Raw genomic sequence first — 25,138 nt, forward strand, 5'->3', positions numbered from 1 at the left:
TCCATTAACCAAGCCTTAAATATTCTTTCAGAGAATAGATGTGAAAAAGTATTCTGCTTCTCAGACCTCTTAAGAATATAGATTTTGCTTTTAAGAGAAAGTTCACTCCTGCATGCCAAAATGAAGGATAAAAATTTTACCTATCTTTAATCCTTAAAGGAAAATACACATAAAAATGCTGTTTACTGTGTACAGTATAGGAGAGTGATAAGTTCCTGGATTAATCGTTTTTTAAAAAAGATTCTATTTGTTTAGTTGACAGATCACAAGTAGGCAGAGAGGGATAGGCAGAGAGAGGGGGGAAGCAGGCTCCTGCTGAGCAGAGATCCCAATGCGGGACTTGATCCCAGGACCCTGAGATCATGACCTGAGCCGAAGGCAGAGGCTTAACCCACCGAGTCACCCAGATGCCCCCTGGATTAATCTTTTTTTTTTTTTTTAAAGATTTTATTTATTTATTTGACAGAGAGAAATCACAAGTAGGCAGAGGGCAGGCAGAGAGAGAGGAGGAAGCAGGCTCCCTGCTGAGCAGAAAGCCCGATGTGGGGCTCAAACCCAGGACCTGGGATCATGACCTGAGCCAAAGGCAGCAGCTTAACCCACTGAGCCACCCAGGCGCCCCTTGGATTAATCTTTTAAGAAAAAAATCAAGTTTATTGAAAATTTTGAGATAATAATGAGTCATTTTAGTAAGTAAAGGAAATAATGTCTAGTTTTGAAAATGACAGATTTGGTATGAGAGTGCAAAGTTGATGAGACTAGGAAATCCAAAGAAATTTGCTGATTTATTTTCTCTATTACTCAGTGAATACAAAAGTCCATTTATTCAGATATTAATTACATGACAATTAAAACATCTTTGAAGTCAGTCTACTATCATTAAGAGAATTCCTCTTAACAAACCAGTATAAACAAGATTATAATTTAATAGACACTAATGCTGGTTGTGAAAAATCTTGAGACTTCTTTAGGACTTCAATTTAACAAAATACTGACTAGCAGTAGATGCACACATGGAAATATAAGACATTTTATTCATGCTTACAAAAATAGTGTCCAGTTGACCTTTGAACAACACAGGTTTAAATTGCTTGGGTCCACTTATACACAGGTTTTTTTTCTCTAACTTATTTTATGGTAAGAATACAGCATATAATACATATACAAAGTATGTGTTGACTGCTTATGTTATTGGTAAGGCTTCTGGTCAATAGTAGGCTATTAATAGTTAAGTTTTGAGGAGTCAAAAGTTATACATGGATTTTTGACTGTGCAAAGGGTCAGTGCCCCAAACCACACATGTTTCAGGCTCAACTCAGTATCATTTCTTAATAGTAGGTAGCAATGACTTCAAAAGACCATAGATCTCTCTGTCAACATACACATTGACAATATTATTACAACCATTAGTTGAATATGCTAATTCCATTTTCACCTAGAACTTCAGTTTATTCTATCACTAGAGTACATATATGAATAAAAACTTATGAAAAAAAAACTTACGGATATCAAAGAAATAAAAGAATAAATATAGGTACATAACCATGGTAAGTCTACACTTTATTTGATAGTCCTTAAAAGACAGTTTACCACTGCTTTTTTCTAAAAAAATTATTTGTACATTTTAAAAACCCTTTTTGAGAAGTGGCTTGCCACACACACAGAATTTATAGTCACTAGTATTTCCTAATACATATTTGAAAAAGAAGACTTGATATATTACTAGGATTACATATGGTTAAAAAGTTTTAAAAATTATATTAAAAAACCTTAAGGTCTCCAGTTTCCTCTTTGACATGTAAGGAGCTTACCATCCCAACAAATAAAAAGCTGAACAAACTAAAAAAAATCAACAACTTTTCTTAGCTCTGTCAGAGAGGTGAGGTCACAAGGCAAACCACTGCCCCCAAAAGTAGAGAGACCGGCGAATACAGAGAACCACAAACTACTGGAGCAGAAACCCACGCAAGTAGAAACGTCCATAGGAACCAATGCCAGGGCAGAAAAATCTGAACTGTAAAACAGATTGCTGGAGGTTCAGCGTGGATAAATCATAGAGTAAAAACCCAGGGGAACTCAGTGACAGGGAGCCCCCACACTTTCATGAGTTTTACCTTCAGGTGTCCTACCAGTCCCCTCAGTAAGTATTAGAGGAAAGTCCCCTTGTACTTCAGTAGGTGCAGAGAGGAACCATGTGAAATATGCCAGAATATTCTGTTCTTCTTAACAAGGCCTGCTGTCAAAAGAAACTATTTTACCGGAGCCTAAAATGCTGAGGGAAGGGAAAAATTCCCAACTTCAGTTCCTTCTAACCTTCTATGTGGGAGAAAGGAAATAATGTACCTTCAAACCCTCCAGCTATCCTTTCCCACTTAGGGAAAAAGCAGTTGGCACGAGAAGCACTGGTGAAGTTGACCAGGTTGACCAAAAGACTGAGGTGGAACCTAATCATATGACAATAGAATGCTTCCCATCTCTCCACACCTTACCACTGCATCACTAAAGGCCCCTTTACTGCAGTTCCTTTTCCCCAGTACATCTTGTCCAGCTTAAAGCAAAAAATTACTAGGTATACTAAAAGGCAAAAACTGTTCAAAGAGACTGTTCAAAGAGACTATCAGACCCAGAATTAAATAAGGCAAGAATGTTGGAACTATCACACTGGGAATTTTTTTTTAAAAAGCTGTGATTAATGTGTGAAGGGTTTTAATGAAAAAAGTAGACATGATGCAAGAATAGATGGATTAATGTAAGCAGAAAGATGAAAATTTGAAGAAAGAAAAAGAAATGCTAGAGATCAGAAGTACTATGACAGAAATACCTTGATGGATTAATTTGTAGACTGGATATGACTGAGGAAAGACTCTCTGATCCTGAGAATATGACCGGAAACTTCTAAAACTGAAAACAGGGAAAAAATAATATCCAAGAATTGTGGAATAATTACAAAAGATGTGATATAGACATGATGGAACTATCAGAAGGAGAAGAGAGAAAGGCACAGAAGCAATATTTAAAGCAGTAATGAGTGAAAATTCTCCCAGGTTAACATCAAACACCAAACCACTGATCCAGGAAGTTCAGGAAATACCAAGTAGAATAAATACCAAAAAACAAAAGCAAAACAAAGACTAAATGTAGGCATACCATATTCCACCTTCTGAAATCAAAGATAAATGCTTGAAATAAGCTAGAAGAAAACAACACCTTACCTATAGAGGAAAAAGATAAGGATTACATTTGACCTCTGCTGGGACACCATTACAAGCAAGAAGACAGTGGAGGGAGAAATTCAAAGTGTTTAGCGAACAAAACAAACAAATAAACAAAAAAACCACCTTAGAATTCTATACCCTGTGAAATTTCCTGCAAAAGTGAAGGAGAAATAAAGACTTTCTCAGACAAACAAAAATTAAGGAAATTTGTTGACAGTAACCTTCCTTACAAGAAATGTTTAAAAAAGCTCTTTAGGCAAAAATAGAATGACATAGATCAGAAACTAGGATCTACATAAAGAAAAGAAGAATGTTGGAGAATAAAAAACTGAAGGTAAAAGAAAATCTTTAATGTTTCTTCTTTTAATTCTAACAAAAATTAGTTTATTCAACATAATAACAATGTACTAAGTGTATAATGAAATAAATGACAACAATGATACAGAGACAAGAGGAGAAATTAGGAATATTTGTTATTTTAAGGTACTCACACTACCCAAGAAGTGGTATAGTGTTATTTGAAAGTGAACTTGGATTAGTTGTAAATGTATATTGCAAACTCTAGGGCACCACTAAAGAAGATTTAAGAAGAGATATAACTACTATGCTAAGAAAGAAGAAAAAAAGGAAATATATAAAAAGCTCTATTAAAAATACAAAAGGAGAGGGGCGCCTGGGTGGCTCAGTGGTTAAAGCCTCTGCCTTCGGCTCGGTCTGGATCTCAGCGTCCTGGGATCGAGCCCCACATCAGGCTCTTTGCTCAGCGAGGAGCCAGCTTTCCCTTCTCTCTCTGCTTGCTGCTCTGCCTACTTGTGATCTCTCCCTCTCTCTCAAATAAATAAAATCTTAAAAAAAAAATACAAAAGGAGAAAAAGGTGGGAGACAAAGATAGGTACAAAGAAGAAAGTCAACAATTAGGAAAATTATAATAAATATGGCAGATATTAATTCACCTGTACCAATAATCACCTTAAGTATCAGTGGTCTAATTCACCAGTTAAAAAAAATAATGAGTGGATCAAAAAATAAGACCCAACTATATATTATCTAAAAGATACCTTAAATATAAAGATATGTAGATTAAAAGTAAAGAGATGGAGTGGTGGCTGGCTGCCTCATTTGGTTAAGCATCTGACTCTTGATTTTGGCTCACATCATGATGTTGGGGTCATGAGATCAAGCCTCATGTTGGGCTCCACACTCAGCATAGAGTCTGCTTGGGATTCTCTCTCTCCCTCTGCCTTTCCCCACTCTCATGCTCTCTATCTCTCTAAAATAAATAAAACTTTTTTTTTTAAAGTAAGGAAATGGAGAAATATATACCATGTTAACATTAATCAAAAGGATAGCTGGGATAACTACATTAATTTCAAACAGAGCAGATTTCAGAGCAAAGAAAGTTATTAGACAAGAAAAGCATGGCTTAATGATAAAGAAGTCAGTACTCCAAGAAGACATAACAGTCCTTAGCATGCGTACATCTAACAGTGTCATACATGAGGCAAAAACTGATAGAACTGCAAGGAAAAATAGATGAATTCACTATTATAATTGAAGACTTTAACACTCCTCTGTCAGAAGTGGACTGATCTAGCAGGCAGAAAATCAGTAAGAATATAGTTGAACTCAGTAGCTCCATCAATCAACTGAATATAATTGACATCTATAGACTACTTTATCCAACAACAGCAGATTACATATTCAAGTTCCCATGGAGCATTCAACTAACATAGACTAAATTTTGGGCTATAAAACACACCTTAACAAGGTTAAAAGAATAGAAATTATATAATGTCTGCTCTCAGACCACAAGGGAATTAAACCAGAAATCAGTAATAGGAAGATCATTGGAAAATCCTAAATACTTGGAGATTTAACAACATACTTATAAGTAACACATGGATAAAGGGAGGAATCACAAGACAAATATAAAAATATTTGAACTACTCTACTTGACACTGATTTGTCATGTAGTTTCAGTGCTACTTTTGTTTTCACTCAAAGTGCTTATTTCACTCAATTTTTGTGAATTTCTTGTGATCAGAGGATTTCACTGTCTGAGAGGACCTGCAACCACAGTGTTAAAGGCACAATGAAAGTTATTATAAATCTGAAAAATTTTTGAACTAAATGAAAATGTCAAAATTTGTGTGATGCAATGAAAATAGTGCTTAGAGGGAAATTTATAGCTTTGGATGCATATATTAGAAAAGAAGTTCTAAAATCAATAATCCAAGTTTCTATCTTAGGATACTAGAAAAAGAGCAAATTAAATCTAAAATAAGCAAAAAAAAAAAAAAAGCAAAACCCTAAAAATTAAAGCAGAAGTGAGTAAAATGAAAATAGATAAGCAGTAAAGAAAGCCAACAAAATCAAAGCTAGTTCCTTTAAAAAAAAACAATAAAATCGATGAGCCTCTAGCCAGGTAGCTAAGATAAAAAGAAGATACAAGTAACTAATATTAGAAATGAAAGAGGGCAGCACTACAGATCCCATGGACATAAAAAGATAATATAATAACAAGTCCATGTGCATAAATTTGGTAACTGAGATAAAAAGAACCAATTTCTTGAAAGGGCACAATTTGCCAAAACTCACACAAGAAGAATTAGAAAATCTGTATAGGCCTTTATTTACTAAAGAAATTAATCAATCATTAATAACCTTCCAAAACAGAAAGCATCGGGTCTGTGTGGGTTCACTGGTGAATTCTTTTTTTTTTTTTTTTAAAGATTTTTATTTATTTACTTGACACAGAGAGACAAAGCAAGAGAGGGAACACAAGCAGGGGGAGTTGGGAGAGGGAGAAGCAGGCTTCCCTCTGAGCAGGGAGCCCCATGCAGAGCTTCATCTGAGGACTCTGGGATCATGACCTGAGTCAAAGGCAGATGCTTAATGACTGAACTATCCAGGTGCCCCTCACTGGTGAATTCTACCAAACATTTAAGGAAGAAATTATACCAATTCTCTATAATCTCTTTCAGAGAACAGAAGCAGAGAGAATATTTCCTAATCATTCTAAGACCAGCATTGCCCTAATACCCAAACTAGACAACAATATTAAAAGAAAGCTATTGAACAATATCTCTCATGAACACAGATGGAAAAATCCTTAACAAAATATTAGCAAGTCAAATCCCACAATAGATTAAAAGAATCATATACTATGACCAAGTTAGATTTGTTTCAAGTATGCAAGGTTGGTCCAACATGCAAAAATCAGTTAATGAATTGATCACACTAACAAGCTAGAAGAAGGAAAGCCACATCGTCAAATCCATGAGAAGCATTTAACAAAAGCAAAAAAAAGCATTTAACAAAACCTAACACCTATCCATGATAAAACCTCAGCTAATTAAGAATAGAGGGGAACTTCCTCAACATGATAAAGAGCATCTAAAAATAGCCTACACCTAACATCATGGTTAATGGTAAGAAACTCAAATTTTTTCCGCTAAGATCAAGAACAAGCCAAGGATGTCCCCTCTCACTACTCCTCTTCAACATAGTAATGGAAGTCCTAGCTAATGCAATAAGCCAAGAAGAGGAAATAAAAGGTATATAGACTGGAAAAGAAGAAATAAAACCATCATTATTCCCAAGTGACATGATTGTCTATGTAGAAAACCTGATAATCAACAAAAAATCTCCTGCAACTAATAAGCAATTATAACAAGGTCGCAGAGTACAACATTAATATATAAAACTCAGTCACGGGGCACCTGGGTGGTTCAGCGGGTTAACCCTCTGCCTTTGGCTCGGTAATGATCTCAGGGTCCTGGGATTGAGCCCTGCATTGGGCTCCCTGCTCAGTGGGGAGCCTAATTTCCCCCACCCCACCCCTACCTGTCTCTCTGCCTACTTGTGATCTCTGTCTGTCAAATAAATAAACAAATAAAAAGTCAATCACTTTTCCTATATATCAACAATGAGTAAGTGGCACTTGAAGTTGAAAACACATTACCATTTACATTAGTATCCCCCAAATGAGATGCTTAGGTACAAATTTAACAAAATAGGTATAAGATCTATATGAGGAAAACTACAGCATTCTGATTTTAAAAATGCCAAAAAAAAAGAGATAGCCCATGTTTATGAATATTATCAAGATGTCAGTTCTTCCCAACTTAATCTATAGATCCAACACAATTTCAATCAAAATCCCAGCATTTGCGAATATCAACAAATGGATTCTGAAGTTTATTTGTAGAGAAGAAAACCCAGTATTCAAACACAATGTTGAAGGAGAAGAATGAAGTTGGAGGACTGACAAAACTTCAAGTCTCACTGTAAAGCTAAATCAATCAATACAGTGTGGTACTGGTGAAAGGATAGAAAAATAGATCAGTTCAACAGAATAGGGACTCCATGAATAGATCCACATAAATATAGTCAACTGATCTTTTACAAAGGCTAAAGGCTATGCAGTAGAGCAAAGATAGTCTTTAAACAAATGGTGCAGAAACAGCTGGACATCCACATGCAACAACATAGGTCTAGTCACAAGTCACAAACCTTCAACTTCTCACAAAAATTAACTCAAAAAGGATCATAGACATAAACGTAAAATGCAAAACTATAAAACTCCTAGAGATGACATAAGAGGAAACCTAGAAGAGCTTACATATGGCAATGACATTTTAGATACAACACCAATGACATGATTCATGAAAGTAGTAATTTTTAAGCTGAACTTCTTTAAAATGAAAAAAAAAATCTCCTCTGTTTAAGTCAATGTCAAGAGAATGAGAATACAAGCCACAGACGAGGAGAAATATTTGCAAAAGGCCCATCTGATAAAGGACTGTTATCCAAAATACACAAAGAACACTTCAAATTCTCAAAACAACTTTTAAAAGTGAGCAACCTAATTTTTAACATGGGCAAAAGACCTGAACTGACACCTCATCAAAGGAGATATACAAATGCAAGTAAGCATATGATAGATAATTAACATCATATGTCATTAGGGAATTGCAAATTAAAATAACAATGATACTGTGCTATATACCTGACCCACCAAATACTGATAATGATGTACAGCAACAGACACCATTCCTTGCTGGTGGGGATCCAAAATGATACAGCTACTTTGGAAGAAAGTTTAGCACTTTCTCACAAAATTATACTTACTCTTACCGTACAGTCAGCAATTGTCCTCCTTGATATTTATCCAAAGGAATTGAAATTCATGTCTACGTGGAAACCTGCACATGTTGTTGATAGCAGCCTTCTTTGTAAATGCCAGAACAACCTTCCAGTAGGTGAGCAGATAAACATACTTCAGTCATCAGACAATGGAATATTATTCAGCAATTTAAAAAAAACCTGCCAAGCCATAAAGAAATGTGAAAGAAACTCAAATGCATATTATTAAGTGAAATAAGCCATTCTTTTTGATTCTGGTTGTATGACATTCTGGAAGAGCCAAAATTATGAAGATAGCAAAAAAGATTAGTATTTTTCACAGATGAGGGGTTAAGAAGGGATGAATAGGCAGAGTATAAAGGATTTTGAGGGTAGTGAAACTACTCTATAATCTACTACAGTGGTGGACACATGTCATCATACATCTGTGAAAACTCATAGAATGCACAACACCAGGAGTAAGCCCTAATGTCAGCTGTGGACTTCAGGTGATAGTGATGTGTCATGTTAACAAACGTGGCCACCCCAATGGGAGATGTTGATAGTGGGGGAGATTGTCTATGTGCATGGACAGAGTATGTGACAACTGTGTATTTTCTGCTAAATTTTAGAGTGAACCTGAATCTGCTCTAAAAAATAAAGTTTATTAACTAAAAACATACAAAGCAACCTGAAAAAAAAAAACACCTAAATTTATAAAAAGAAAATAAATTGGGCAATACAAATATGTCTTCTCTTTTTTATGGGTAGTTGTAATGTTTCAATTCAAGTCCTCTTTTTTTTAATATTTTATTTATTTATTTGACAGAGATCACAAGTAGGCAGAGAGGCAGGCAGAGAGAGAGGAGGAAGCAGGCTTCCCTCTGAGCAGAGAGCCCGATGCGGAGCTTGATCCCAGAACCTTAGACCATGAGCTGAGCCCAAGGCAGGTGCTTAACCAACTGAGCCACCCAGGTGCCCCTCAAGTCCTCTTTGACACTGTTTTCCAACCTAAGGTTAAGGAAAAATAACCTAATTTCCTTCTTAACTGACCTATCACCTTACTTACAGTGAACAGTTAGCACTGGTCCTTCATGAAAAGGTAAGTGGAAGTGGAGGTATAGGATGTCCAGAGGCAGTTAATAGGCATAATTCAAGAGACTTCATTCAGTGCCTATAGTACATCAAAGGCTACCAGCCAAATTCATGTACCTACAGACTCCATGACTTTTCTTACGGTGTTGAAGAGGAAAAATTTGTTCAGTTTTATGTGAGGATCTACCCTCAAACACACCTCAAAAAAAAAAAAAAAAAAAAAAGGAGGGTGTGTATCTTTTTCATTTAGGAAATGACAGCTTGTAATAGAAAGTTATTTTTAGTCAACTGTTACACTTCCATGATTTATGTCACCTCTGACCTGCTTTCTGATAAAGCATGACTTCATTCATGGCTCTGGACATGACCTGTGTACACTGACCTGGCGTAAACCTGGAGTGTTAAGTCATTTCATTGGCACTTGCTGGAGGGAAGACTGATAGCCCACTATAAGAGTGTCTGCAGTGTAAAGCAGCTGCATTCCTAGTGAGACCTGAGTAAATTTATCCCACTATTTAGGTTCTGCAGTATTACTCATCTTTCTCACAAGAAGAGCGGTTTTTAGTCTGCAGCATTATCTGGTGTTTAATGACCACTGAAATAACCTGCGTGTGTGAATGGTTATGCATTTGTTTCCCTTCCTTTACTGGTTCATTCTTGGGGCTTAGAGTAGGTGTGCCTTTCTGGTCAGGGGATAGTTGACACTTTTTAGAAATAACACTCCAAGTATAAGGAGTTAGATGCTCCATTTTTCATTTACCTTCTCATCTATTCAGAACCAATGAGGAATCAAGACATTGAGTATTGATGTCCGTGGCTTATGGACCTGTGTCCACTTGGCACAGAGAGCTTTTCCAGACATTTTTCTCTAAAGGCAAAGTTAGTGATTCTTGTTTATCCCCAAACTCCACTTTGCTCAGTGGTGATTTAAAAATGGTGATTTTATTCTTTCACTATCTAAAAATGTTGCCCCACAGTCCAAAACCTCCATTATTAATACATAGAGGAAAATACAAATTCTGACATACCTGCTTTTTTCCTGCTCTTATATATTTGCAACTATAAAATATATGTACACATGTCCTAAAATTAGTAAGCTCTTTTCTTTTAAAATATGTCGTTTCTTTGTTTTACTAGGGAGCTAAGTTATGTTTATTGAAGAGCTTATTTTCTGTATTCTGGAATATGACACTCAAAAAAATTAAAAACCTTTCTGAAGTATTAATATGCTCTATCATTTACCTTGCTCTGTTCCGTTATCACAAACAGCATTTCACATTCTAATTGATATTGTGCCTTTATAAATCTCTATAATTCAAATCCTCATATTTATTACTCTGTGTTAAAGTTGATTCCCCTACCTCCTGTCCTGCTTTAACAATCATTCCTTGTTTGCCTCTATAAAATTAACTTCAAAAAAATAAAATCTGCTTCTATAAATTATTATGCCCATATATGTTTCTACCTAGAATATTTTAAAGCCCTTAACAAAGTTTCCATTTTTGAGTCCCCTCTCTAAACTATGATGTATATACTCTTTGGTTAAGTCTTTTGTTATTTTTTGGAGTGTGTGTGTATGTGTATCTCTTGACTGTGTGGTCAAGGTTTGTAAGCTCTCAATTTAGTTAGACTTAATATGTTTTTATAGGAGATTCTTTTCCTGGGCATGTCTTGATGATTTTTACCTTGTCCTGTGATGAAAATATGTGTCAGAGCACCATAGTGTAGCATGGTGCTTTTCTTTTTTTTTTTTTTTTTTAAGATTTTATTTATTTATTTGACAGAGAGAGATCACAAGTAGACGGAGAGGAAGGCAGAGAGAGAGAGAGAGGGAAGCAGGCTTCTTGCTGAGCAGAGAGCCCAATGTGGGACTGGATCCCAGGACCCTGAGATCATGACCTGAGCCGAAGGCAGCGGCTTAACCCACTGAGCCACCCAGGCGCCCCGCATGGTGCTTTTCTAATTGCTTGCATTCTTCTGTTTTAGATGAACTGGTAGTAGACAACCAACTATTCTGTTTTGGTTTCTATAACATAGAGGTTGCTAGGTGATTTTAATCCCCTTCAAAAAGAGGACAATAAACAACAACAAATTCCTGCTCTTTATATTGATATATTCCATCTAGGAGATCAATCAAATAAAAAATGATTTAAAACACTTTCTAAATGTGCAATTCTATATAGACCACCCCCTACATCTCTGTAACATTGCACCAAATGTTTTTTAAATTATGCTGCTATTTCTTCCTTATTATGATTTTGCTTGTTCTTAAGAGATCAACTGCTAAATAGCAGTAGTTGAACACCAACTCCAGGAAATTTAATATACAAAAATCCAGCTTACTATGAACACATTATTTTGGTGAAAAACTACCATGTCCAAATTTTATTATTTAGGTATCTATTTGGATTTCTCATCCATTTATATGATTCTCCAGTCTTAAGTGTGATTGAAGCTTTTTATTCTAATGGTCTTATTTATTTAGGGAGAAATATATTTAAATTCTGTATATATTTAAATACACTTGAAGGTGTAACTGCATATTTTCACTTTTAAAAAATTTTAATAATGTCATTAAGTATTTTTTTAATTGTTACGTTTCATTTTGAAAATTTAAAAAAAAAAAAAAAAGCTTTCATCTTTAAGTTTTTATTCCTTCTCCTGAACTTTCCTCATGATGTTGCTTGGTAGCTACTGCCAAAATTAATAGTTAACATTTTCTCCAGTAACGAGTAGTAGATTTGCAAAGACTTAAACAATTGCTTAATGCTTTTTAAATCTGTATTTAAGAATTATACAAACAGCCAGAGCTGATATGCGGCAGGTATACATGGGTGTAGCTATGCTGATAGTAACGGAAATATTTCCAAGGTAGACAGAGAATTCTTCTCTTAAGAGGCTGTGGCTCCCTCTGCATGACTCCCTCACTTACAATCTTGTAAGTGAAATAGTAATATATGGCCTGTAGGTGGCCTCTAGATCCTCCTTCATCCCTATGACCCATGTTTTGACATGCCAGCTGTTCAGATATTTTTGTTATTACTTATGTCCATGGCAAGAGAATCATCATTTATTTGTCTTAACTTATGTTTACTAAACTGTTTTTAAGAATATCTTATGATAGAGTATTTTACGTCTTCTTGACATTTCAGTTTTGCAAAATGCATAATTTGCTTTAACAGTCCTGGTAAGCGTAACTTGGAGTTTTCCTATATGTTCTGAAATCTTTTCAATGTAATATTCCACTTTAATATTACACTTTAAGGAACAGAATAAAATTAGAACCTTTGGAAAATTTGTGGAATTTTTCATTCTCCTTTCTTTGCCTTTTTATTAGAAATAAAATTCAATGAAGTTTCCTTGTTTAAATTTTTAGAATGCAAAATGTAGAAGTATTATAACTGAAGCAATATTGATTTTTAAAAATAGTAACAAATCAAATTTTGGCAATTTTATATATAGTATAAAGTTTTATTTTATACGACTTGCCAACTCATCAAGCATTAGAATCTTTCTCATTGATCCTTTGCTGTTTGTATTGATGTTATTAATGTAATGGCTTTAAACCTTAACTCATATAGCCCATAAGACTATAGCATTTTTACATGAAGATATTCTTTGGGCTTTTGAATAATTTATATCATAATTAGTGATTTAAAAATTTATTCTTTTACTTCCCATCTCTCCTAAAGAAATAGGAAGATGGGGTTAATATACACCTAATAATTTTCCTAAAGAGTAAGGAGAATGGACTCATTTAAAAAGTATCTAGGTTAACGTGAATTTGAAACAGTTTTTTAAAAAGCACTTACAGTCTACCAAGTTATTGATCCTCAGTCTGTAGCTGTTATAAATGGATGTAATTAGCCACTCTAAATGAACTATGGTAGTGGCTTCATTACTCTGAAAAATGCATTATGTTACTTTATAACATGAAGTTGCCAAATCTAAAGGAATAGAATATACATTGTATATCTTGGAATAGAATCTACATGTAAAAATTTCTTTAGAATCAATAGTGAGCATTGTGACTGTTGCATACAGTTAAATATTATGATTTAAGAATTATTTATTATAAAGTTTTAATATCCTGTAAATGTTTTTAAATTGGATAATTCTACCGATATAATTTTGCTCATTTTTTACATCTTATTCACTTTGCAATAACCCTTTTTTTATATTTGTATTTGTTCCGCCCTTATCAAATTAGGCAGCATCTAAGCCATAGAATCATAAAGCTCAAACCTGATTTGGAATAGAGATAATACACTTTAATATTTTATAGATTTCTCTCGTCCTCAGTTTCCTTAAGTGACTGGCTCAAGATCATGAAGTTATGGAGGATTAATGTCAGTCAGAACCTGAGAAGGATCTATACTTTGGTTCTATCTTCCACCTATCTACTTCCTTAGTTTGTTTATGGGTTTGTGAGAGTTACGGGAGAGAAGTTTCTTTTGAGATTCAGCTTACAACCTAGCTCCCAGTAGAATTATTGTCATGCAGCAAACCATATAAATACAGTGACCAATTCCCAAAGTCCCTTGTGTAAAGAAGAAAGGAAATGATAGATGAATAATTAAAATAAGGACACACTCTTTTCTTTACCTCTCTCCTGTCTTCACTACATGGAATTTCTAGACAGACTGCCCCAAATGCTTGGACACAGGAATGGCATTTCTGTTTTAGAAAATTGTATTTCCTATTTTAGTGGATGAAGAATAAATTGTATCTTCTGCTGGCTTTTTAGAATTAAGATATTGGGCATACCTCTATCTGTTTATTATAGTGTGTTCTCTGACCAAAGAGGTCAAGTATTAGCAAGTATCAGAATGTCATAGAAATGTTTTCATTTCAGATGTAAGAATTTGTATGTGGGGTTTTTTTTCCTGATTTTTATTCTGTGTTTTCTTCTAATGTGGATTCTTTTATACCTGTCCCTCTACATTCCCATGTTTGATTCTTAAATTTCTTTTTGCTGTGGAAATGCTGTGCCAGACAATTTCCAACTGCTGCCTAATACTTTGACTGGGTTTGGCAGTTGTAGTTCCATAAAAAGTGTTGATTAGAAACAACCTTGTTTGGTGTGTATTTGTTTTTAGCTTAGTGGAATTTGTTCCGTAAATGCTTACTGAATTTTTCCTCAGAGTCACCACTTTGTCTCTGTTAGGAAGTTTAGGGAGTAAATATGCATGAGGACTTCCTTCGGTTTTCTTCTTAGAATTTTAACTGCTGTAGTGATTTTTTTAAAAGCATTAACAGGATAGCCATTGCTGCCAAGAAGCTGACATTCTGAAATAGCACTTCCCTTTGGGCACCATACAGTTGGGATCATTACTTGCAGAAAAAGTGCATGGGAGAGGCTTTGGGGAGGGGGAATGGAGGAAAACCATTTTATGGGCATATCCTGCTGAGGTCAGTAACCTGCTGTTCAGTGAACTCGGGTCTGACCCCATTTGGACCTGGAGGAGGATCATTTCAAGCAGAGAAGCAGCTGAGGCAGCATCACAACAGAAGGAAGAACCTATTGCTGGAAGCTTTGAAGAGACATGGCAGAGGATGGCAAGAGGCACAGAAAGGAAAGGAAGGACTGGATCCAGCATGATCAACATAGTTTGTGATGAAAATATTAATAACTTTTGATCAGTGGTTGAAAGGAGAATGTATTTAAGGCCGCAAAGAAACATTTCTATACATCATGCATGTTTATAGGTAGAGTAACTGGTTTACAGAGGAAAGTTTTATTTTGATTTTGAGATTAAAGTGTCTACTTCTACGGTTTGAAAAATAGAATAGTTTACCTTTCACCAAAATGAAATGTTTTCTTTACTGTATCTCTTACCAGCTGGTGACATTGTGAAGCGTGGTAGGTAAGAGCATAAGCTCCAGCAGCCTGCCACCTACAAAGTGTGTGCTAAGGGACATGGCTGAGAATATGATAATAATTTGAAGATTAAATGATTAAGCATGCATTCGATAAATTGTAGCAATTTTTATTGTCATTGTTTTTTTCATCTACATTCTGGAAAATATTATAGAAAATAGATACTATCTTTTAAAAACAATGGCAGTGAGTAGTTGATGTAGATTAAATATACCAGAATAGACTTTAATTTAGGAAACAAAACTCTGTCTTGGAACCACATTATCCTCAGAAAGATTACAACTTTGACCTTGAGGTTTATTTCGTTCAATTAAAAATGTAGATATGTGTGTGGGAGTGAGAACATTCAAATGTATTCATTGGCTTTCCCTCTTAGACTTTTTTTTTTTTTTTCCTCTATGGCTCTTATTTTAACCTCTGTCTTCAGCAGTTACCCTTTGTGTTTATTCTCTTGTGCCTTCTGGGTGATTTTTTTTTTTTTGTATAATCTCAGTGTATTAGGTCAGAGGGAAAACTCAGTGTGTAAGCTGACTGACAGTGTTTTGCATTTTCTTTGAGAATGTTTACCATAGCATCCTAAATAGTATTAAACTTTTCTTTCAAAACAGGTAACCAAGTATGCGAGTCGTCACTGCATTGATTTCTGAATGTTACTATTTTGGAAATTTTCCAAAACTGAACAAAGCCAGGATCATTGACCATTAAGGAACTGTGTTGTAACAATAGACTTGTGGTCTCTTATGGGTGTACGTTCTAATTGTTGGGATTTTTTTTTTTTTTAAGGGGGCTATTTGGGGCATAGAAAACTAGAACTTCATGTTCTCCTTGATAGTTTGCCAGCTGGTTTTCAGCCAACCAGATAACCGCTTGGAGCAACATTCATTTCTGTAGGCCTCTTGATCTTGTACCAGTCCTTAGAGGGCAGTACCACTAAGCCTGCTCACACCATTCTGAACCAAGGGCACTGCTGTCCCAAATGCCTCAAACTATAGATAAAAATCTGATACCACCTCAAGGGACTTAGAGCTCAAGTTCTGATAAACCTCTGAGTATAAAGCATGTATTATTTTACTATTTAAGTTTTACACTAGTATTTTAAAGAGAAAACAGGAAAGTAAATGTATAGTCTTGCTCTGTATTTCTCAGTGTTTGGCCCCTAAGTAAATCCAGCCTTAAGGAAACTAAACATGTCCAGGCAAAAGCCCTCTTCTAGGCTTACCAATGCTTCTTTGACGCTTTCTAAAAGCACAAGATATTTTATTGTCTCTAACCCTGACCTCCCATCTGATAATTATTTAATTGGATTACATAGATTCTCAAGTCCATCACGTCAACTATTTATTTTGTCACTTCGAATTTCTTTCTAGAATTATCTCTGATTAATACCATTATTTTTCTTTGCAGCCAAGCTCAAAGCTTTACTTCTACAATTCTTTTTCTTCCTATACCTACAATACTACTAATATCCACTCCTTTCCCAATCAGTAATATTTCCCTGCTTGATCATTTTATTTTCTCTGCCACTCTCTTGTTCAGACTCCTCACTTTATATCTGAACTACTGCAATAAGCCAGTATCTTGAATGTAATAACTTGTAACAGCTAAATCTTTTACTACTCCATACCCGTGAGAATGGCTTTAAAAAAAAAGTCAGGCAATAGCAAGTGTTGATGAGGATGAAGAAAAATTGGAACCCTCATCCATTGCTGATGGGAATGTAAAATGGCACAGCCATTCACTTTGCAGAACAGTTTAGCAGTTCCTTGAAAGGGTAAATACAGAATTATTGTATGACCCAGCATTTGCACTCCCAAGAGAATTAAAAATGTATGTACACACAAAACTTAGAGTGGATACCCGTGTTCAAAGCAGCATTATTCACAATAGCCTAAAGATAGAAGCAATGCAAGTGTCCATCGACAGATGAATAGACAGACAAAATGTGGTATGTACATGTAATGGAATACCCTTTAAGGGGAGGAAATTCTGACATGTGCCACAACATGGACAAGTCTTGAAGACATTGGGCTAAGTGAAATAAGTCATACACAAAAGGACAGATATTATGTGATTCTGTTTATATGAGATACCTAGAATTGTCAGATTCATAGAGACTGAAAATAGAATTGTATTTGCCAGGAGCTTGGGAGAGGGGAGACTGGGGAGTTATTGATTAATAGTGGTGGAGTTTGAGTTTGGGAAGATAAAAAAATTCCTAGATGGTAATGCTGGTGATGATTGCACAACAATAAGACTGCTTAATGCATAGAACTCTACATTTAAAATATGGTTAAGATATCATGCTTAGTGAAATAAGTCAATCGGAGAAAGACAACTATCATATGATCTCCGTGATATGAGGGAGAGGAGATGCAACATGGGGGGTTAAGGGGGTAGGAGAAGAGTAAATGAAACAAGATGGGATTGGGAGGGAGACAAACCATAAGTGACTCTTAATCTCACAAAACAAACTGAGGATTGATGGGGGGGATGGGGGTTGGGAGAGGGGGGGTGGGGTTATGGATATTGGGGAGGGTATGTGCTATGGTGAGTGCTGTGAAGTGTGTAAACCTGGCGATTCGCAGACCTGTACCCCTGGGGATAAAAATATATGTTTATAAAAAAATAAAATTTAAAATATGGTTAAGATGCTTAATTTTTTGTTGCTCTATTTTACCACAATATAAAAAGACTTGTAAATGAATGTCATAGGAGCATTATTTCTAATAGCTAAAAAATAGAAATAATCCAGATATCCATCATGAATAAAGTATGATCTATCTATACAGTGGAATATTACTTGGCCATAAGAAGGAATGAAGTACTGATTCACAACAAAACGTAGATGAACCTTGAAAACACTATGCTGAGTGAAAGAAACCAGACACAAAAAAGTCAAATTTTGCATGATTTCATTTATTTGAAATATTTAGAATGAGCATATGCATAGAAACAGAAGGGGGGTTAGCTAGAAGAGGGACGAAAGAGGACTGACTCCTTCTGGGTAATGGATTTATTTTTGGAGGGATTAAATTTTTCTGGAATTTCATAGTGGCAATAATGGCACAACCTTTTGGCTGAAACACACGGAATTGTATACTTTAATTAATTTTATGGTGTGTGAATTATATCTCAATTTTTAAAAACGCTAAGTGTGAGTACATAACTCTGGTAGTGCTGTGTTTCTAAAGAAACAGCATGTTGTCTGGTCTTGACCTACTATTTCTAGCTATGAAACTTTGAGAAAATGAAGTGACCTCCCTTCTTACTCTGTAAAATAGGGATAACAATAACTGCCTCACCAGATGTTTGTGTTAAATGAGATAACATACGTAATACATCAAGCATTATCAGTGCCTGGCCTTTACTAGGAACCCAGTAAATTTACTAAGGTCCCTTGGAACATGAACCCCTTGGAACATGAATAGTTCTCAATACTATTCCAGATGCTATTTCCAGATATTTCAGAAATGACCTAAGTTCTTTAGCCATTTATCGCTAGTCTGTACATTCTAGCTCAGATCTGCCTCTCCAAATTCTTCTAATGCTCCTTTTCAGAAATTCATCAGTCAGAGTGGGCTCTTTAGTCTCCCTCAACTTGCTGCACATATTCTAACAGCTGTGTCTTTGAGAATGCTTTCTCCCTGTTCCTGTCTTTCTCTGACTTTCATCCTGCCCTTGGGACTCAGAACATGCATTCAACTTTCTCCCTTATTTCAGTTCATGGTCATCTCTACATTTTGAGCACCCAAGATTCTCACTACATCTTTGACTAATGAAGCCTTACTTTGGTTATATTTTTAAAGTATATGTCTTGTCATGGATGGAACTGGAAGGGATTATGCTAAGTGAACTATATCAGGCAGAGAAAGACAATGATCATATGGGTTCACTTATATATAGAACATAAGGGATAGCACAAAGGACCAAGGGGGAAGGGAGGGAAAACTGAATGGGAAGAAATCAGAGAGGGAGACAAACCATGAGAGACTCTAGACTCTGGGAACCAAATTGAGGGTTACAGAAGGGAGAGAGGTCAGGGATGGGGTAACCAGGTAATCAGGTGATGGGTATTAAGGAGGGCACATGTGATGATGAGCACTGGGTGTAATATACAGCTAATGATGTACTGTATACTGGTTAAGTGAACATAATAATAAAAAAAAAGAACCACAGGTACGCATTCAGCAATCCTAAATGTTATGTAAATAATCTTGTAACTTTGGATGCTTTAGATAAATTAGATTAAGGATGTTAAGTATCACATAGTGTAGAGAGGTTGGATTTGGCAAAGTCGTGTAATCGGCGTAAATTTCCAAAGCAAAGTCTAGACATAGAAATGTGTTGTGGACCCAAGGAGATTTCAGGAGTAACACAAATAAGAAATAGGAGATGGTTGTATCTTATTCTAACGTAACTTTTGAAAGTAATGACTGAGGCTGACCAAGCTCTGCAGTCTGCTAGCATATGAAATGTATTATCTGCCTTGTTGAAACAGTTGGGTGGTTAATAAGCATTTTCAAGTGGACACATCTTAATTGCATGTATAGTGATTACTATATTAAGAAGGGTCAGCAGAAAGGGAATTAAACAATAGTAATAATTTTTTTAAAAGTATGTGTCTTGTTAGGTGATCAGATTAAAATTTGTATTCAATCTTTTGAACTAAATTGAAGTCCCTGAGCACAGGGACCACATGTTATAATGTTCTACGTTTACCATCGCACTTAGCACATTGCCTTGATATAGCATATTCTGAATAAACATTTGCTGTTTATAAGTTAAGTTAGTGCTCTATCTCAACAAGTACAAGGCCTTAATTTAATGATTAAGTCTTATTCCTGGCTGTACCCTAGAATTACCTGGGGAGTAAGGCTTCATTTTTAGCCCAACAAATCAGAATCTCTGAGCATGAGGCCTCAGCTTCCCACCCAGGTAATACTATTACAACCAAGGTTGAGATCCACTGGATTCAACAGATGAAGTAATATAACCCAGTGGGTCCCAAGACTAACTGATAATCACTGTCAAGCTATGAGGATTGCTGATTGGACAGAGAAGCTTTGGGCATTGCAAAATTTTCCCTACAAATATTAGTGTTATATTATGGTGCATTTGGGAGTTGTCATTGCTTTGAGAACGATCCCCCAACCCTGAATTTTTTAACAGTCAGTGGTGTAATTGGACATATCCAATTATGGGCATCTGTAATCTTTTAAGCTTTACATGATAGTTTTCATACCAGATGTACATCTTGTTCATTTTTGCTAACTTAGAAATATTTAAACTCTTGTCTTTTCCAGGCTGGCCAACATCATCATCAAACCCTCTCAAGATTGTCTACTTGCCCCTGCTCCTGTTGAGTTACCACACTTGGAAGCAGGAGATGGGCTCAGCAGCAGCCAACAGGCCATGATCCAGGAGGAGCAGTAAGGGATAGAGCTGCTGGTAAGACGTTGGGGACAGTTGGTGCTTGATTTCCGAGAAGTATAAATTTATTCCTAATTTAATGGTCAATTTTTCTACTTTCAACTTTAATAAATTACTCTGTACTCTCTCAAATACCTTAATTATCTATGGTTAGGGCACATGGGTTAGATCTTAACATCTACAAATGTCCCAGAATTTTGTGCTAACTGGATCGTTGGATGGATGAATGTGTATCTGCATTGTTTTCTTGAGAAAAGGAAGATTTTCATCAGATTCTCAATGTCTTTGAATTTTTCAAAAAAGAACTGAGCCATGCAAATATAACTGTAAGCCTGGAGAAATGTGATACCTGTAACCACTTGTCACAGTATTTCTCCTCTCCATTTTTATCTCACTTGTGGCCACTTTGTCTCATTTGTTGAAGATGAAAAAAGAAGTGATTATTTGTGGTTATTTGCTGATCAGAAAAGTGAGAGCACCTACGGAGCCTAGACAGCCAGTTTTCATGATGATTTGGCCCCATAGAACCATCAGAGAACTAAAGTATACAATGACAGATTTCAGGAAACCCTATGTAATTTTTTCACATGATTTTTTCTGAAAATATGAGGTACTAACAGGGAGATACCAAGTACTTTTTTTTTTTTAAAGATTTTATTTATTTATTTGATAGAGATTACAAGTAGTCAGAGAGGCAGGCAGAGAAAGAGGAGGAAGCAGGCTCCCTGCTGAGCAGAGAGCCCTATGTGGGGCTCGATCCCAGGACCCTGAGACCATGACCTGAGCCGAAGGCAGAGGCTTTAACCCACTGAGCCACCCAGGTGCCCCCGAAGTACTTTTTTCATCTACAGTTGACATTAATAAAGATCAGTTTGTTCTAAATGCTCTTCACTGACAGACTAATGAGTGTCCCAACCTAAGGGTTATTTATCAGACCATTAACATTTATATAGATGAACAGAAGTGGGGAACTGATAACTGATAGTGTTTTCCAAAATATTCAAGATGGACACCAGGGGCGCCTGGGTGGCTCAGTGGGTTAAGCCGCTGCCTTTGGCTCAGGTCATGATCTCAGGGTCCTGGGATCGAGGCCCGCATCGGGCTCTCTGCTCAGCAGGGAGCCTGCTTCCCTCTCTCTCTCTCTCTGCCTGCCTCTCCGTCTACTTGTGATCTCTCTCTGTCAAATAAATAAATAATAAAAATCTTTAAAAAAAAAAAAAAAAAGATGGACACCAGAATGAATTCTCTGTATACTTTTGCCTGTACTTCAAGTCAATTAAAATTATGGGGGCATTGTTGGGAAAAAAATGGAGGTTAGATTAAAAAAAAAGAAGTCTTTTTTTTTTTTTCTTCTGTAACTCTTTTAGCAGGTAGTTCAGCTTCAGCTTCATTGAATCTTGTTTATACATTCGGCATAACAGATCTTCTAAAAGGTCTATGTAGCTGTAATCTCTGCCCTCATTCTAGATGCCTGAGGATATAAGTATCCACTCTGCCACTTGATACTTCTTAGGGACTGACCTGCTCCTGAGAAATCCTTCCCAGTGTGTCCTCAGTTAAACTCCCATGATTCCTAGATGTTGCCATTTTCAAGACATAAGACAACTAACATCTGCCTAGATTACCTCTCTACCCTGGGAATTTTAAGTCACTCTGTAAGGGAAAGAGAACTCAGCACTACTAACTCTCAGAATGAAAATTTTCCCCTTGCATGCTAATATTTTTAGAGTATTCATTGTCACTGAAAATAGACTTCCTCTTTCCCCTCTCATGCTGGAAAATCTTAGGTAATTATGAATAAAGCATTCTTTGCTTTTCCCCTCCTCCCGTAATGGATGCTTTACCTCTTGCTGTGAGGACTGTGGCTACTCATTCTGTACTTGACCTTTATATGAGAACTGAGATGCATTTTGAAGATGGAATTTTTACAATAACATTAGTCAGAATTTTTCTCTTCTTAGAGATGAAGTGTAGGTAAGGAAAGAAGTGCAAAGTCTAGGGAAAATGTAAGAGAAATTACTAACAAGGAAGGAAGAAATTAGAGTATTAACTATTTGTGAGAGAGAGACCGAAAGAATGATTTCACAAGTAACTCCCAGAGGAGTTCTTCCCTCATATCCAAAAAAGAATGTTATCTTGTGTTTAACTTTTTACAGATGGATAAGCTCAACTTCGGAGATATTTTCAGTGATAAATAAACCTAGGACTTGTTTTTTAATAATATTTATTATCTTTGTGTTCATGGTGAAATTATTTAACCTCTTCAAGCCTTGTTTTATTTGGCAAGGAGGAAAATGGGTCATAAGTAACAATAATGGGATTATATACATATATGGGTATATATGTACATGTATGGATAATATGTACAGGGCCTGGCACAACTGAATTCTAAATCTTTATTAGAATTTGTTTATTATTATGATTTTTACCATTATTAATGTTGCTTTGAGTTTTTAAACAATAAATTCAACCAAAGATTATTTCTTGAGTGTATATTAAGTACCAGGTACTCTTTAGGAACCAGAGTACATTACTAAGCAAAAAGGTTTCTATTACTTGTTTAGCTTAAAATCTAGAGTGACAGGTATAAAGATAAAGAAATAAAAATGTATAGTGCATTAAATACCAAGAAGTGCTAAGCATAAAAAATTTAAGACAGAAAAAGAAAATTGGAAGTGTGGTGAGGTAGTAATTAAAAATAAAGTAGTCCAAAAAATAAATAAATAAAAATAAAGTAGTCAAGAAAGACCTCATGAGAGATTAATTTTTATTAAAAACCTAAAAAAAAAAAAAAAATGCTAATACACCATAAAGTCATATGGTGAAAAATAGGTAGAGGAGAATGCCCCAAAGACCTAGGGGCGTAAAAAGTTTTCACAGAATGATTCAAACAGAATCAGAGGATCTTATACAGCTAAGTCATATACCATCTGTAAATATGTACACATATATCAAAGAAAGTGATACAGATAAGAACTTTGGAAGTTCAAGGAATAGCAAGGTCCATCTAGAGTTAGAGAAGGACTTCTCAGGGGATGCAAAGGAAGATGGCAGATGGTGGCCTGGATCTTGATGGCTAGGAAGAAATTGGATAGTTGGCAGAAGGGTACAGACTTCCAGTTATAAGATGCATAAGGTCTGGGTGCCTCGGTGGCTCAGTGGGTTAAAGCCTCTGCCTTCAGCTCAGGTCATGATCTCAGGGCCCTGGGATCAAGTCCCACATCGGGCTCTCTGCTCAGCAGGGAGCCTGCTTCCTTTCCTCTCTCTCTCTCTTTCTGCCTGCCTCTCTGCCTACTTGTGATCTCTCTCTGTCAAATAAATAAATAAAATCTTTAAAAAAAAAAAGATGCATAAGGTCTGAGAATCAAATGTATGGCATGGTGTCTATAGTTGCTAACTATATCAACTAGTTAGTTGATAACTAAATTTCAGTTGTGTAATTGAAATTTGTAAATTTCAGTTGTGTAATTGAAATTTGCTAAGAGAGTGGAAGTGTTCTCACACACACAAAGAATGGTAAAAATGTGAGGTGATGAATATGTTCATTAACTTGATGGGGGGAATCCTTTCATGATTTCTATGGAGAGCAAATCATCACATTGTGCACTTTAAATATCTTACAGCTTTATTGGTCAATTATACCTCAATAACGCTGAAAGAAAACCTCCAAAGAAAAAGTTCTAATTAAAGTTAATTTTTATATGTTATGGTTCCGTAGTCTTTACACTGTCAGCCATAAAAGCAATAACAACAACAACAACAAAACAGGGAATGATACCCTAGTGGAGAAGTAGAAGAAAAACAGCATGAGATGGAGAGAAATAAGGATGTTGACGTTGAGGGCAGGTGGGCAAGGCAAAGGGCGAGGGGGGTAGGCAAAGGGAGGCTACCTTGTATAGGGATGACAGGTGGTGGGAGAGAAGATAGAAAAGTAGGTGAGGCCAAATTTTGTAAAGCTCTTAGGCCAGGCTAATGATGATTACATGCCATCATACAAATACTGAGAAGCAGTGGAAGCAGGTGAGTCTTTAAAGAGATGCATTCAGGTCATTAGCAATATTATTTTGACAAGTTTAGGTGGGTATGGAGATGGAGGAAGTGGTTTAAGTGATTTAGGATTGAAGTTGAGAACATGGATTATGATGTTAGAGGTAAGATTGAAAAAGAAAGATTTGATAGGGAAAATTCAGAGGATTTATTCACTAATTGCAAATAGAAGATAAGAGTAAAAGTTTTCAGGTTTTAAATGACCAATTAAGTGTTAGCATTAAAGAAAATAGGGAAGTAGGGGCATATCCTGAGTTTGAATTCATGGTGATGGAGGTGAGACGATGCAGGGTAGGTATCCTTAAGACTATTAAGGATAAAGTTCATGCAGTGTTTGACAGGG

General features: G+C 35.9%; 1 protein-coding gene across 3 annotated transcripts in view; it reads left to right on the top strand.

The window, feature by feature from the left end:
* Positions 1-25,138, top strand: part of TET2 (tet methylcytosine dioxygenase 2) — a 140,457-nt gene that overhangs the window by 19,831 nt on the left and 95,488 nt on the right. For all 3 annotated transcript variants that reach the window (XM_047718131.1, XM_047718130.1, XM_047718128.1), the window contains exon 2: positions 20,622-20,766. The gene's annotated coding sequence lies outside the window, so the exon portion shown is untranslated. The remainder of the gene's footprint in view (positions 1-20,621; positions 20,767-25,138) is intronic.

This window comes from Lutra lutra, chromosome 2 (assembly GCF_902655055.1).
Source record: "Lutra lutra chromosome 2, mLutLut1.2, whole genome shotgun sequence".
In the NCBI taxonomy this organism is placed as follows: Eukaryota; Metazoa; Chordata; class Mammalia; order Carnivora; family Mustelidae; genus Lutra; species Lutra lutra.